This window comes from Argiope bruennichi, chromosome 7, assembly GCF_947563725.1.
Source record: "Argiope bruennichi chromosome 7, qqArgBrue1.1, whole genome shotgun sequence".
In the NCBI taxonomy this organism is placed as follows: domain Eukaryota; kingdom Metazoa; phylum Arthropoda; class Arachnida; order Araneae; family Araneidae; genus Argiope; species Argiope bruennichi.
Genome location: NC_079157.1, coordinates 9,192,560 through 9,206,430, shown reverse-complemented (window position 1 = coordinate 9,206,430; position 13,871 = coordinate 9,192,560). Strand labels below are relative to the sequence as shown.

The window sequence follows — 13,871 nt, the reverse complement described above, 5'->3', positions numbered from 1 at the left end:
ATCGTGCGACATAATTTATGAATTTTGAAAAAATTCTAAAGTGTACTCAGTTTCCACAAAGACTTAGAGAATTAAATATCAAATATCTGTATCAATATTCTAATTACATTATCTTTTTCTGTTTTTTTTTAGCTTCTAAATAGAACATTTCTCCTTGGATTAAAACAAGAAAAGTCGATATATTTTATCATTAGATTTTAATTAATTATTTCTCTGAAGAATTCAAAGAATTTCTTTTTCACTCGAATATTATTATTGGCATTATATCTATTCTTGACTTGTACAAGAGCCAATGAGAGTTCAGGGAATCAGAAAAGTTATTTTTAAGCAATTTAAACTCAAAGTGCAACGGTTCGAAATTAATCATATATATATTTTTTTCTTTTTAATTTCATTAACTCTTTTTTCTTCTTTTTTTGTTCTTCCATTCTTCTCCAACGTATGCAGTTCCACACGCAATATCATTACAGCGAAGAAAAATATTTTTGCAAAATCGATATAATTTGTTCTTGTTTTAATTTTGATTTCATAACTTTATTTAGGTTTGATTTAGTTTGCATTATTTATGCCGAGAGGTGACGTTCTGCAAGTAAACTACTAGAAATTAAAAAGCAAATCCATTCAGTTATTTAATTATAAATTCCAAAAAACTTTTTAAACAAAGATTTTTCTTCAACAAATAAAGAAAGAGACAAATGAAAAGAAAAAGAAACATTGGAACACAATTAACTGAAAAGAAACTTTTTAGATAACAATGAATAAGTTTTAAACACTACGCAGTGGAATTTAAGTAAGTTTTTCAATCTTGCCATAGCTTCGAGCATAATCAATTGGAAGAAACCAGTACCCACTACTCGAAGAAATTCTTCAAATGAGAGACATAGAATTGTTTAAAAACTGCCTCAACTTCGATAGTTTTAGAGCTTCTATTATTTTCTCATTTCTTTTAGAACACTTCTTTATTCTTTTTTAAGAATGAAATAAAAACGAAACTTCGATAAAAAAATCGTCTGCGATAGTTGTTATAAGTCTTTCTGAAAGTATCTGGCTGCTGTTCAGAATGGAAAGCAACTGGAAGTAGTTTATAGCCGAAGAGTAAAATGCTTTTAGGGATTTGAGAGAGTTTGTGTATTAAAAATGATTATTTCCCATTCTGCGATGAGATAAAATATCAGTTCTATTTCACAAACATGAAAATTTTAGTTCTTTTTAACGGAATATGCTCATTTAATATGAAGAACAAAAGAAAAGAAGGAATTTTAAAAAGGAGTTTTATTGATAGTATTGTAAACTTTTAGATATGATTTTAAATAAAACAAGTTTGCTTTGGTCGGCATCTTTTTTGTATATGGTGACATTTTGGCATTTAGCTTCTTCGTGAAGTTGGAAGAAAATAAAGTATACAATTTAAGCATATAAAACATTCAGCAAAAAAAAAAAAAAAAAAAAAAAAAAAAAAAAAAAAATCGTTTGTATTAGTTGGTAAAAGTTTTTCAGAAAGTATCCGATTGTTTCTCCTAATAGAAAGTAACTGGAAGTAATTTTTAATCGAAAACCTTTTGAGACTTGAGCGAGTGTTCTCGTATTAAAAACGATTATTTTCCATTTTGAAAGTTATGTAATTAAGTTAAATATTAGTTTTATTTCATAGATAATATCAAAATTTTAGTTCTTTTCAAAGAAAAATGTTAATTTAATATGAAGAATAGAATTTATAATAGATTCTGTTTTCACGACTCCTTTGCGTATAATTATAAACAAATTGTATTGTTGAGAATCTGGAATATTGATTCCTTTTTCACTTAATTTCATAAAAAAGAAGAGCGATTTAAAGGTATTTTGAATGAATGCCAGATCAATTACTTTCGACCTTGACGACTTTGAGGGCAATAAATGAAGGTTCTCGAAATTCAAAAATTACGGAGATATCTCTACAAAGAGCAGAGATTGATTCATTATATTGCGTCGTAAATTTTGTCTTCACGCCTGCATTATATTACTGAAATACTGCTCCTTTCTGCACTTAATTTCATAATAAGGAAGATATAATTGCACATATTTTTTAATCGGCGATGAATGTGTGCCAGATCAGTGCCACTGTACGGCTGTCTGAATACAAGTTAACACACTAACTATAAAACGAGGAGAAAAAGATCAATAAAATTTGGAAATCTATGGCGAAGATAAATATCAAATTTTGAACCAAATCCAACAAAAAATTGAACATCCGTCGGTCTCTAATTTCAGAAGCAAGAAAATACGATAACTTAAAAAGACAATGACTTAAATGTAATTAATTTAGCAAGTGATTCTGTGATTACAAGTGCAGGTTTGTGTCAAATTTTTCTTTCTAATCATTTGTGAAAAATTCAAACACAAATTAGATTTTCGAATGTTATTAACCGCATGCCAGAGTTCCATCGCCAACAATCTCGCCAAAGATGACACGATGGATTCAGTAAAAATACTAAATTCAAGCCAAAGGTTAATATTTCTATATTTTATGTCAATGCCATGAAAGCGTTCTCTGGGATAACAGTTTACATTATAAACTATGTTAGAAAGTTTTGGGAGTCCTCTCCCGTTGCTTTCGACTTTATTACGTCGTCATTTAGTTGCTATCAAGCGAGATACTTTTCCCAGACCTTTAAATACAGGTAACTTTCGTAAATATAGTTCTGTACAAATTAATTGGGACAATTAGAACACTTATCATATGTAGTTTAATTAGTTGAAGTATATTTGCACGCATGGAATAGCAATTTAGAAGAAAAATCTAATAATAAGCTTTTATGAGCTACAATGATACCCTGGGCACGTCTTGGTAAGGATTCCATCCATTTATAACATACATTTTTAACATCTCTTCTGACACCATGAATCTCTCTTATGAACAGAAGATCTTATTTACAAATGTCTACAGAATGTTCCAAAATTTTTTTACTGATATTTATATCTTGGTTAATATTTCGTAACTATTGTATGCCAGTGCCACGCAAGGCATTCCCTGAGATAGCACCTTTATCAGAGAGCATGCGAGAAAACTTTTCATGATTACCATTTCCGGTAACCATGAGATAACCAGGTTTATGAGTGCCATTATTCTGAAATATTCTATATTCCCAAAACATCGAACCGACGTTCGGAAAGATATGAACCTTACATGCTTCTGCGTTCTCTGTCTCCTTTCTAAATTCAACTCTCGCAACTACAGATCATCGCGCATAAATGAATAAATATTCACATCAGCGCTCCCATTTCCGAGTTCAACAGTCCTCTCACCAGCAGAAATTTCCCCCGAAATTGCCAAACCATTCCTCAGTCCACTCCCATTCAATTAAATTAGCGCCTTCATTCATTTCGAGTATCAACACGCGTCTGCCGAAAAGACGCCGGGATCTCAAAAGGGAGTGAAGACTGCCCATGCGCAGCAAACTATCTTGAGGAATGATAGCCATCGACCCACTGGTGTGTGTACGAGTTAAATAATAATTAACGTCATAAGTAATTTGTGGAGTACTTCGATTCGGATGTTTACCAGAATCATAGTTGCCTTCGAAACGTCGGTTACAGTGATCAATCGATATGGGCAGTGAGTTATATATTTCTCAGAAATTACTCTATCGGGCTCCTTTCGATGGCAACATTTCGTCATTTTGGAATTCAATGCTACGGATTAATCGCCAAAAACAGTAGCGCCGGATCAAGGAACTACCTGGTAGAAGAGAGTTTTACTAATAGATTCTTGATGACTAACAAGGGGGCAATACGGGTTGGAAAATTGAGTTAAGTTTAGTTATATTAACATCCCGTTTTAAAGAAATACTTGGGCTATTTGGGGACGGACCTCGTCATTCTGAATTGGGATCAAATGACGAGGACGACACGTAAGCTGGCATACCCCTCTCCAATCTTCCACACAACACTAGCGGAAAGACGTTTGCCCCCAACGGATTTAGCGCGCATCAGCTCCGCTTACGCGACGGGTCTCCGTGGAATCGTGTCTCAAACCTGAAACCCTCGGGTTCCGAAGCCGAGACGATACTACCAGCCATTTCGGCCGGAAAAATGAGTTCCGGATGTGATTTAGTATAATGGTAGCATGCATTTAGGATGTACATTCATTAAAATATTAGTCAGACCATTTCGAAGAAAATAACATTTATTTTATTATTATTATTTTTTTAAATAATTCAATGCTGTAAGTGCTTATAGACTTGTAAGTTTTTTTGCCCCGAGCAAAACCGGCTATATTAGATAAGTAATTTATATTATTTAAGTAAAATTTTGGTAACTATCTATTTTTGTATACAAAATGAAAAATATATAAATGGAAATTATTTTTAAATTTTTAATTTAGCTTGAGCGATATTGAAAAAAAGTTAAAAAGGAAGAAAAGAAATAAAATAATAATAAAAAAAACGTTCTGAAGACGCTTCCGGTTTACGAAGTAATTGCCTTGATACATATGCTAACGGGTTGTTGGTCGTTGAAACAAGTTACTAGTATAAGAGCTATGCAAAAAGTTTGAAAGCTCTTTGTTTCCTTCTCGGATTTGGTTGGTTACTGCGCTTTAATATTTTAATGAATTAAAATACCAAAAGTTTACAACAATTATACTAAATCTCATCCCGAAATCGGTTTTCCAATCCGAGAACGCCCCTTGTAAGATCCGAATACTTATGAAGTTCAGATGTGAACACGAAGAGTTTCATGTCAACATCCAGTTGCTTGTTCATTGCCGGGTTGTAATGAGTTTTGAATGAGTCAAATACATCCCTGTCAAACGGATGCAGTCGATGATTATTATGAGAATGAAATATTACCATAGTTGCATCATTTTTTATTGTCATGGAATAATTAAGAGCGTGGTTGTTAAGGAGAAATAACACGAATGTTTCTAGACTTAGACGGATACGATTGGTCGAAGTGCATAAATAATTGAAGGAAAGTAGAATTGTAAGGTAATCTAAGGATTTGAAAATGATGTAAAAGTCAAAAAGTGACCTCGTGAGGAAAATCAGTGCCTGAAAAAGGTGTTATCCATGAGAATACTTTGCATGGCATTGGAATAAAATAGTTACGAAGTATTAACCTTTTCCATGCATGTATTTAGAATCTAAATGTTGAATTTACATGTTCTACAATTGGCATGTACTTAGAATCAACAAAAGTCTGAATCTACCATGTGATTACCAATAGTTATGACTTTCAGCCCATATATGATTGACTGATCATGACTTTATGATTCAAACCATATACGACTTTCGTATATGGTTAACCATATGCGAAATCTGTGTTTTAGACGGTTATTTCCCAACATATTGAAACCAAAATTTCACACAACACTACAATTGTAGCCACAATATCACATACCAAATTTCATTAAGTCGTCGCATTTTTGAGTCATCATGTTTACATGCTTCTGAAAGTACAAACCGACAAACGTTCAACCACTTGTTGGATTTGACTCAAAATTTAATAGATGTCTATTTAGATGTTAAATCTGTGCACAGAATTCTATCCATCTAGTTCTCTTCATTTTCGTTACTTAATCCTAAGCATGTGATTATTAGTATACGAAAATCAAATATCTGTTTCAGGCGCATTTTCCGTAAACGATTATAACAAAAATTTGACATAAAACTACAATTGTATTCGCCAAGTCAGATAACAAATTGGATGCATTTAACTCATTACGTCTTTTACTTATCGCATTTATGCTTCAGAAAGTACAGATGGTCAGACTGCAACCCCTAGTTGGATTCGGCTCACCATTTGGTAGGTGTTTACAGCATAGATGTTAACTCTGTGTACCAAATTTTATTCGTCTAGCTCTCTTCATTTCGTAATTATCGTGTTAACTTATATTCAAAAAATCGGACAGACCGACTTGCTCAGAACAGATTCTGTTCAAATACCAAAGATCATATACCAAATTTCACCCGTCTAGTTCAAATCGTTTTTGAGTTATATTTGTCACAGACTCACATAGCACCGCTTCATACCCCTGCAACTATAATCTACTGGTTATTCAAACAGTGCAATGAGCATAAATTGGGAGGGGCATCGAAAGTCGATTTGGGTCGCAGTGACTACCGCCCCCAAATTGTTCGAGTTCTGACATTTACTAATTAAAATTCTGTAAGGGGATTTTAATATCGGATAAAAAAAAGCCGAGAACGATGAGCTGTTTGAAATTCAAATGGGAAATGGCATTGGCTTAGTAAGAAAAATATCAAAGAGAAACTGAAAACATGCCAATCTACATAAACACACTTACAGTTAGTTTGTGATTACAAAATTCTGGAAAAAATATTTCAGATACACATACGGACATTATTAAATAAAATGCTTTTCGAACTCAGAAATGTCTGAAGCATGGAGATGCGTCGAAAATTCGAATTTTTAACGATTACTATACTTTCTCTATTCAACGGATACGAGAAAATAAATAAAAGATCTTAGACTGAAAGTAATCTAAAGATTAAACAACTTGGTTAAGATATATCGCAATATCGTACTTCATATTATATAGAGAAGTATGCTGAAAGCTCAAAAATATTTTAATTGATATTTCTCTAAAGGCTAAACTCCCAATAGACGTAGAAATGGTAAGTGTAAATTTGCTTTAGGCTCCTAAAACATATTTGCCATGCATATATTACAATGTTTTTTTATGATAGAAATGTGACATTTTTTCCCGGGCAAAATCGGATACATTATAACTTTATAAAGGTGAAAATGAAAATAGTAATAAGGAACGAATTTTATCGCTTCAATATTTACTGTTTGAGTAAAGAATCAAACTATGGCTACACAGTTTTGTTTTCTTGTAAAGAAAGACCCCAAAAGTATCAACTCGCCTTTAGAATTCAAAAATCATTTTGACAACAACAACAGGGGAATAACAACACGAAGTATGAATTTCCTATTTTGAAAGTTGCTATTTAAAAAAATCAAGTAAAAATAATTTAAAAGCCAAGTCTTCTGGGTTCGACGCGAACCCATAAAAATATTCCACCATATTTTGTCCATACTAAAAATAAATGCAACCATCATATCTTTGAAAAGATGTTTGATGTTTAGTTTAACGATTTTCAAAGCTATCGTAAATGTAAATGTGTGAAAAGATAGAAGCGATAAAAATTGCAGAATAAGGAAAAAAAAAACAACCGAACTTCATAAATATATATAGTATATGTCAAAATTTTTGATGCATTAATATGTCACCGCAGGAATTGTTATTATGGAAACTGTCACCGAAGTTTCAGGCAATAACATGTTTTTAAACAGAATTTTTGTGAAATGATACATAGTTGCTTTCGATGCTAAATAATTAATCGTCTTTGAGGTCTCGAAGAAAATATTCTGGTTTAATCATTCAAGTCGAATTTATTTATATAAAAAGAAAAAAAAAGAGTGAGAGACAAAAATAAGAAAAACGAAACGAATGATAAAAAAACTAGTATTTTCAAACGATACTAAAATATTTAATTCTTAGAATGTCGAATCTTTTCAAAACTAGAAAAAAATTTAAATAAAGAGTTTTAAAATAATTCTCTAATTAGTGCTCTAAAATTTTCTTATTTTAATTATTTTCTACTATTTGTTTTTATAAATTTATTTTTCCTTTTTTATAAGTACTACCGATAATGAAATTTTTTTCTTAAACAAATAGAAAAAGCACACAATACATGGTTTCTAAATTTAATTAAAACAACCCATTCATTAATAACTAAGATTTTAAATAATTAATTGACCAAATAATTAATAATAATAAATAGCAATAAAATATTCATTAGTCATAATTAATTAGAATAAAATAACTAACAAATTTCGAAAATTCGCAAGAAATTTCAAAACTTTAGCACATAACAAAAATGAATAGAAAGTCAATTGTTATTTCTGTTTTCAAAAACAAGAAACAAATCAAGTTAAATAAAAGAGATTAAGTCAAATAAAATATTAAAAAATTAAAAAGGCGAGAAAACAAAGGTAAGAATCACTAAAACTTTATTATGTTGTTGCCACATGTAGTAATCGGATGAAAGGCAAGAAAAATTTTTTAAAGGAAAGATAAAAAATTATTTCATTTGAAAAAAAAAAAGAATCATTTGAAAAAAAAATTTTGGAAAATGCTTTAAAAAATTTAAATATGACAAATATAACACGATACTTTTTAAAAGATAAAAAAAATGAACAATAAACAAAGCAATGAATTTTTTTTTAAGATTTTATATTGTATTTTTACTTTCTCATGCATGTAGTATAGATAATGTATAGTAATCATAAAAAAAAAAAAAAAAAAAAAAAAAATTCAAAATCGAGATTTTGGAGAATTTTCACGTTTTAAACCTCCTGAGTTTGAAAAATACAGTTTTGGAAAATGTGTGTCTTCTGTCTGACAAAGATTACTCCGAAATGCTTTGAGCTAGATGGTTGAAATTTGGTGTATGATCTTTACACCGAATTTGTAGATTTCTAACAAGTTTTGTGTGAAATCTGTTCACAGGAAGTTTGTCTGCCCGGCTATTCGAATATAAGTTAACACGATAACTATTAAACGAAGAGAGCTAGATGGATAAGATTTGGTACACAAATTTAACATCTATAGTGTAGACACATGTCAGATTTTGAATCAATACCAACAAAGGGTTGACTGTCGGTTATTCTGCGCTTTAAAAAATTGAAAAGCGATAACTCAAAGACCCAATGATTTATATATCGCATATTTCGTATGAAATTTTGTGACTACAGTTACAGTTTTGTGTGAAATCTTAGTTTCAATCGATTGAGAAAAACATGTCTAAAGCAGAAATTCAGTTTTCGGATACTATTCATTTCCAATGATTAATCTCCAACAAATTTGTCAAGAATCATACCACAGGTTCAACCCCCCCCCCGGGGGGCACCTCGAAATGGGGATGAGAGGCTTCCGGCATGGTGGCTGGATCTCGCTACCCTGGAGAGTACACAAATAGATGGGGGATCTGACTCCTCCCATCGATGACGGGACGTACTTCCTTCGGGGAGGGTTGTACCGTGGCCGGCTATGGCCCTTAGGACTCAATAAAGCCGCGGTCCAACGACCGGATGATCTTCACAGATGTGGTCATAAAACTGTCACCCTTCCTTCATGGTGCCACCCCCGTCTGTGGCAGCGGACCCTCGACCAGAGAAATCTTCAGACGGCACGCGTTCCCCTTTCGACCGCTCAAAACCCTCAGTTTCTTTGAATCCCTTCCCCCCATAGCCCAAACAAATTTTCCGGTTCTTTGATGTTTATCCATCTACCGACATTTTGCGGGAAGCTACAGGCGTACCACGGGCGACGGGGGAATGTGGTCCCCCAGTGGGTTGGATGTCAGATTTATGACCAAATCCGTGAGGTGGCAGGTCGTTGGACCGCCGCTTAACAGTTCCCGCCAGAGTTGCTGTTGCAGCGGTCCGGTCATTCAGCCTTATGGTTTAAATCCGTGTCCCTTCGTGGCGGGTCGGAGAGTTGATTGGTTGACTTACCCCAGGTTCAGTAGAAATTCTGAATTCACGCCAAAAATTAATATTTCATAACTATTATATGGTAATCCATGCAAGACGTTCTCTGGCTTAATAAGCTTAGAAGAGAGTACGTGAGAAAGTTTTGGGGAGACCAGTCTCGCTATTTTTATGATGGTACAAAGTACCATATATAACGAATAAAATGAATGCGGCAGATAAAACAACATTCAACGAGTATATTATAAGTTTTTGACAAGAGGCATATTTATTTTAGTATAATTTAAGTCCTACTATCCATGAAATTTGAAATTATGTGTAATGGCGGTTACGAAAAATACGGTAAAGTAGTTAGTTCTTGGTTGAAATCAATTCTTATTTAAAATCTTAAATTTTTATTGATTGCTTGTTACTCTTTTTTTTTTCGAGAAATTCTTGAATTACAAACAACCCTGCAAATGGATAATACAGCGTTTTAAGTAGAAGAAAGCAAAGCATCGGACTCCGAAAAATCTGAAATAGTTATTAATGAACGACATTTGAATTTCCTTAAATATATATTAGAAATGAAGGAGAAAGCAGAAATCCAGTGGATTTAAAAAAGAAAATAAAAGTATCGAAGGTTTTGTGCAGTAAGTTATTTAAAATATGACAAAATGTAATTTGAAGTTCACAGACAATAATAAAAAAGAAATACAAACAGAGCATTGGTATTAGATTTTTTAATTCATAATATGAAAAAAGAACAAATCTAAAATTGAAAAGAGAATCGGAAAAAAAACAACAACATAAGATCAATCTCATTTTAAAAAAAAATAATCTTATCTTCAATTTTTCTCACCTCTCCCCCCCCCACTTAGTTAAATTGTGAATGTAAGCGAAAGGAGGGAAAAATGTTCGGTGATTTTTGTAATTTTGAATTTTTAAGATTATTTAAACGTAAAACTAAGAAAGTACATTTTTCGAGAACTTTTTTGCAAGTTGCGAAGAAGTAATTTAAAAAGCAAATAGTCAAATGAAGTATATGCTAAAAAGATAGAAAAATAAAGGTAAAAATTCCTTCAAGGAAATACATTTCGTTAACTGTGTTGGTCTTCGAAATTAGAAATCTAAATAAAGAACCAAATTTACAAATTTCTTTAAAGTTTATTCAGAAAATCGAAAGTATTATTTTATTAAAGACGTTTCAAATTGTTATTTTTATGAATTTATTTCTATTAAACTATTATTTTCATTCTATTATTATTCAAATTATCATTTTCATAACTTTTTACATGTGTAAAAAATGAAAGAAAAATATTTAATGAAATCATATTGTAATATTTGAAAATGAAATATTAACGAATTACTGTAAACATAACTCTATAAATATAATCTGTGCTTGATTATCGTCTGGTAATTTAAAAATCGGTAATTTCGTCATTTTGATTAAAAATATATTTATTGTTTAGAATATTCGACTTGGAGAATCTATCCATTATTTAAATAATTATGCAAAATGTGTAACATGAGATTTTTATGCGGATGAGAATTTTGCCTGGTTTGGTTTTGAATTAACATTTGAAACCATTAATATTATTTATACAATTTTTTAGCAACAAAATATTTAATTATAGCACATTTATTATAAAGAATATTAATATATAGAAAAAAAAATATAGTTTTATTTATGATTTTTTACGTTGTTTACTGTTTATGTCAAAATCTGTACAAAGATGGCCGAAATTTTTTGGATTATATATATATATATATAATATATATGTTACCGTTAAAGTATGAAATCCGTTATTTTATAGAATACCTAGTTATTCCATGAAATAACTGATCGTGTCCGTTAAAGTGTAAAACTCACTTGTATTTCATGGTTTAACTAGTTATTTCATAGAATAACGAACTGCAGTCTGTTAAAGTGTAAAATAATCTATATCATATATCTCGCACGACAAATACATTTACCTTCCACCCCTACTGCATTTATGTTTTTGTTTATTTGTTTTAGAAATAAAAAATGTTTTTGTTTTAGAAATAATGTTCTTTGTAATTCCAAGTGTCATTTTAGTAATCCTTGTTGTAACATATGATTTTATGGTACGTTTCCATAAATACCATTTATACGCTGCATAAATTAGATAAATTGCTTCTTTTTCTTTTTAATTGCCTATCATTAGTTTAATTTCATTTTAGATAAATTGTTTATTTTACACTTTAACTGTCTCTCGTTAGTTAATTCATAGAATACCTAGTTATTTCATAGAATAACTAGTTAAAGTGTCAAATTAATAACATATTACACACTTTAACGGACACTATCAGTTATTTGACGGAATAACTAGGTATTCTATGAAATAACTGCGTTATATACTTTAACGGTAACACACACACACACACACACACACACACACACACACACACACACACACACACACACACACACACACACACACACACACACACACACACACACACACACACACACACACACATATATATACATATAAGTATTCAATTCAATCTAAAATCACAATAGCATCCAGACTGATAAATGGCAAAATAGACGGTAATCCAATAAAAATGAGGTTTGCCATTCAAAATGTAAAATAAAACAACTGATATATATAAAAGAATAAAATTGAATTTCGAAATCTTGGCATTAGATTCGTTACTATGCCGTTATTAGATTCGTAATAAAATGGCAAGGCTCAGCGAAAGCAATATTTGCTGGAATAACTATCCAAGTTCTAAGAAGTTTCCAACGAAAATATGCCTTCGAAATATGCTTAGAAATCTAATTATAACCAAGGAATTTCGATGTAATTTCCTTTTGTAGAAATTCTGAAGTTGATTGCATAATTCATTAACAGAGGAATGAAATGTAGAAATTGAAGTCTGCAAGTAATGAATTTCTCTTTTAGTTAGCTCGAGATGGCAACATATTCAAATGCGAATACTATCGTTGGCTAAAAATGAATAAAAAGGAGACAGATAACGCTTTTGTGAGTCCCAATGGTTCGGTAAAAATTTGTATTTGATGGTATGATACCAATTTGTATATTAAAATTAAATTTCAGATTTGCTAATAACAGTGCATATATAATCTCTACTAATAATAAAAGAGAATGAGTGTGTGTGTTTTGACTTTCTAGACCACATAACCATTAGATCTAGAAATACCGAATTTGGCACAGGTATACCTTGGAATGTCGAAAATGTGAACCTCGGAGCGATCTCTCAAAATTTTAATTAATATAAAATAAATGAAATTTTATCATTTTTTAAAACAAAATTTCGAAAATAAAACCGCATAAAAATAATTTTCGTACAATTTTAAAATTAATTGTATTATTGCAATTATTTGTAATTATTGTAAATTAATTGTGTTATTGTATAAAATTATTGTACTTTCAATGATACCGATTTTTTTGTCGCAATTTATCATTTTTAACTTAATTTTAATTTATTTAAAGCATATTATAATATCTTTATCCCATTATTAAAGTGAAATTGAAATCGATTTCTTGATTGGACACCTTATTTCATTCTAGCATTTTTTTTTCATATTTGTTAATCAAGATCATTTTATTCATTTTTAGCAAACGATAATATTCGCATTTGAATATGTTGCTATTTCGAGTTAACTAAAAGAGAAATTCATTACTTTCAACTTCAATTCCTACATTTTATTCCTCTTTTAATGAATCATCACATTTTTCTGTGTTAAATGGGTTTATAATATTAAAAAAAACATGTTTTTAATAAAAATTTTGATTTTTTTTGTATTTTCAATTAATGTTTAACTTTAGAATTAAGAAATTATTCAAATTTTATAAAGTGCGGCCATTGTTAAACATTATTTTTTTCCACGACATAATTGAATGTATAGATATATAAAAAGAGGGAAGTGAAAATTACAATGAGCATAATGGTGTAATGATTTTAAAATAGCATGTTAGATACTGTCATAATGATGTTTAAAAATATTTTGTAAAATAAGCCATTATGACAAAATCGCCAAGATTCTTGAATATTCGAGGATGTTCCTTTTTGTTGGAATAGTCGCCAAATGGTCTCCAAGTTTGTGACATAAGGCCAGGAATTATTGACCCAACATCCCCTCAGCAGACATTACAATATCTGTAGAACTCTCTTCTTTACCAGAAGTCTTACTGCTCAGGGTGGTAATATAATAGATTCATAACAATATGCGCACATTTTGGAAATAACCCAATCAGTAGTTTTCGTATGGGAGATGCCTAAGCCCCGTCGGTTTAAATTAGACAATGGGCAAGGCTAGAGTATTTCTATCAACATTTATCGCATTCGGTTCGATTTCAAATAGTTTCTGTGTTTCAGTAGAATAATAAAAGTGAAATCCT

General features: G+C 30.9%; 1 protein-coding gene across 3 annotated transcripts in view; it reads right to left on the bottom strand.

The window, feature by feature from the left end:
• The window catches only part of LOC129975033 (adenylate cyclase type 3-like), a 376,283-nt gene that overhangs the window by 70,684 nt on the left and 291,728 nt on the right, over positions 1 to 13,871 (bottom strand). The window lies entirely within an intron of this gene.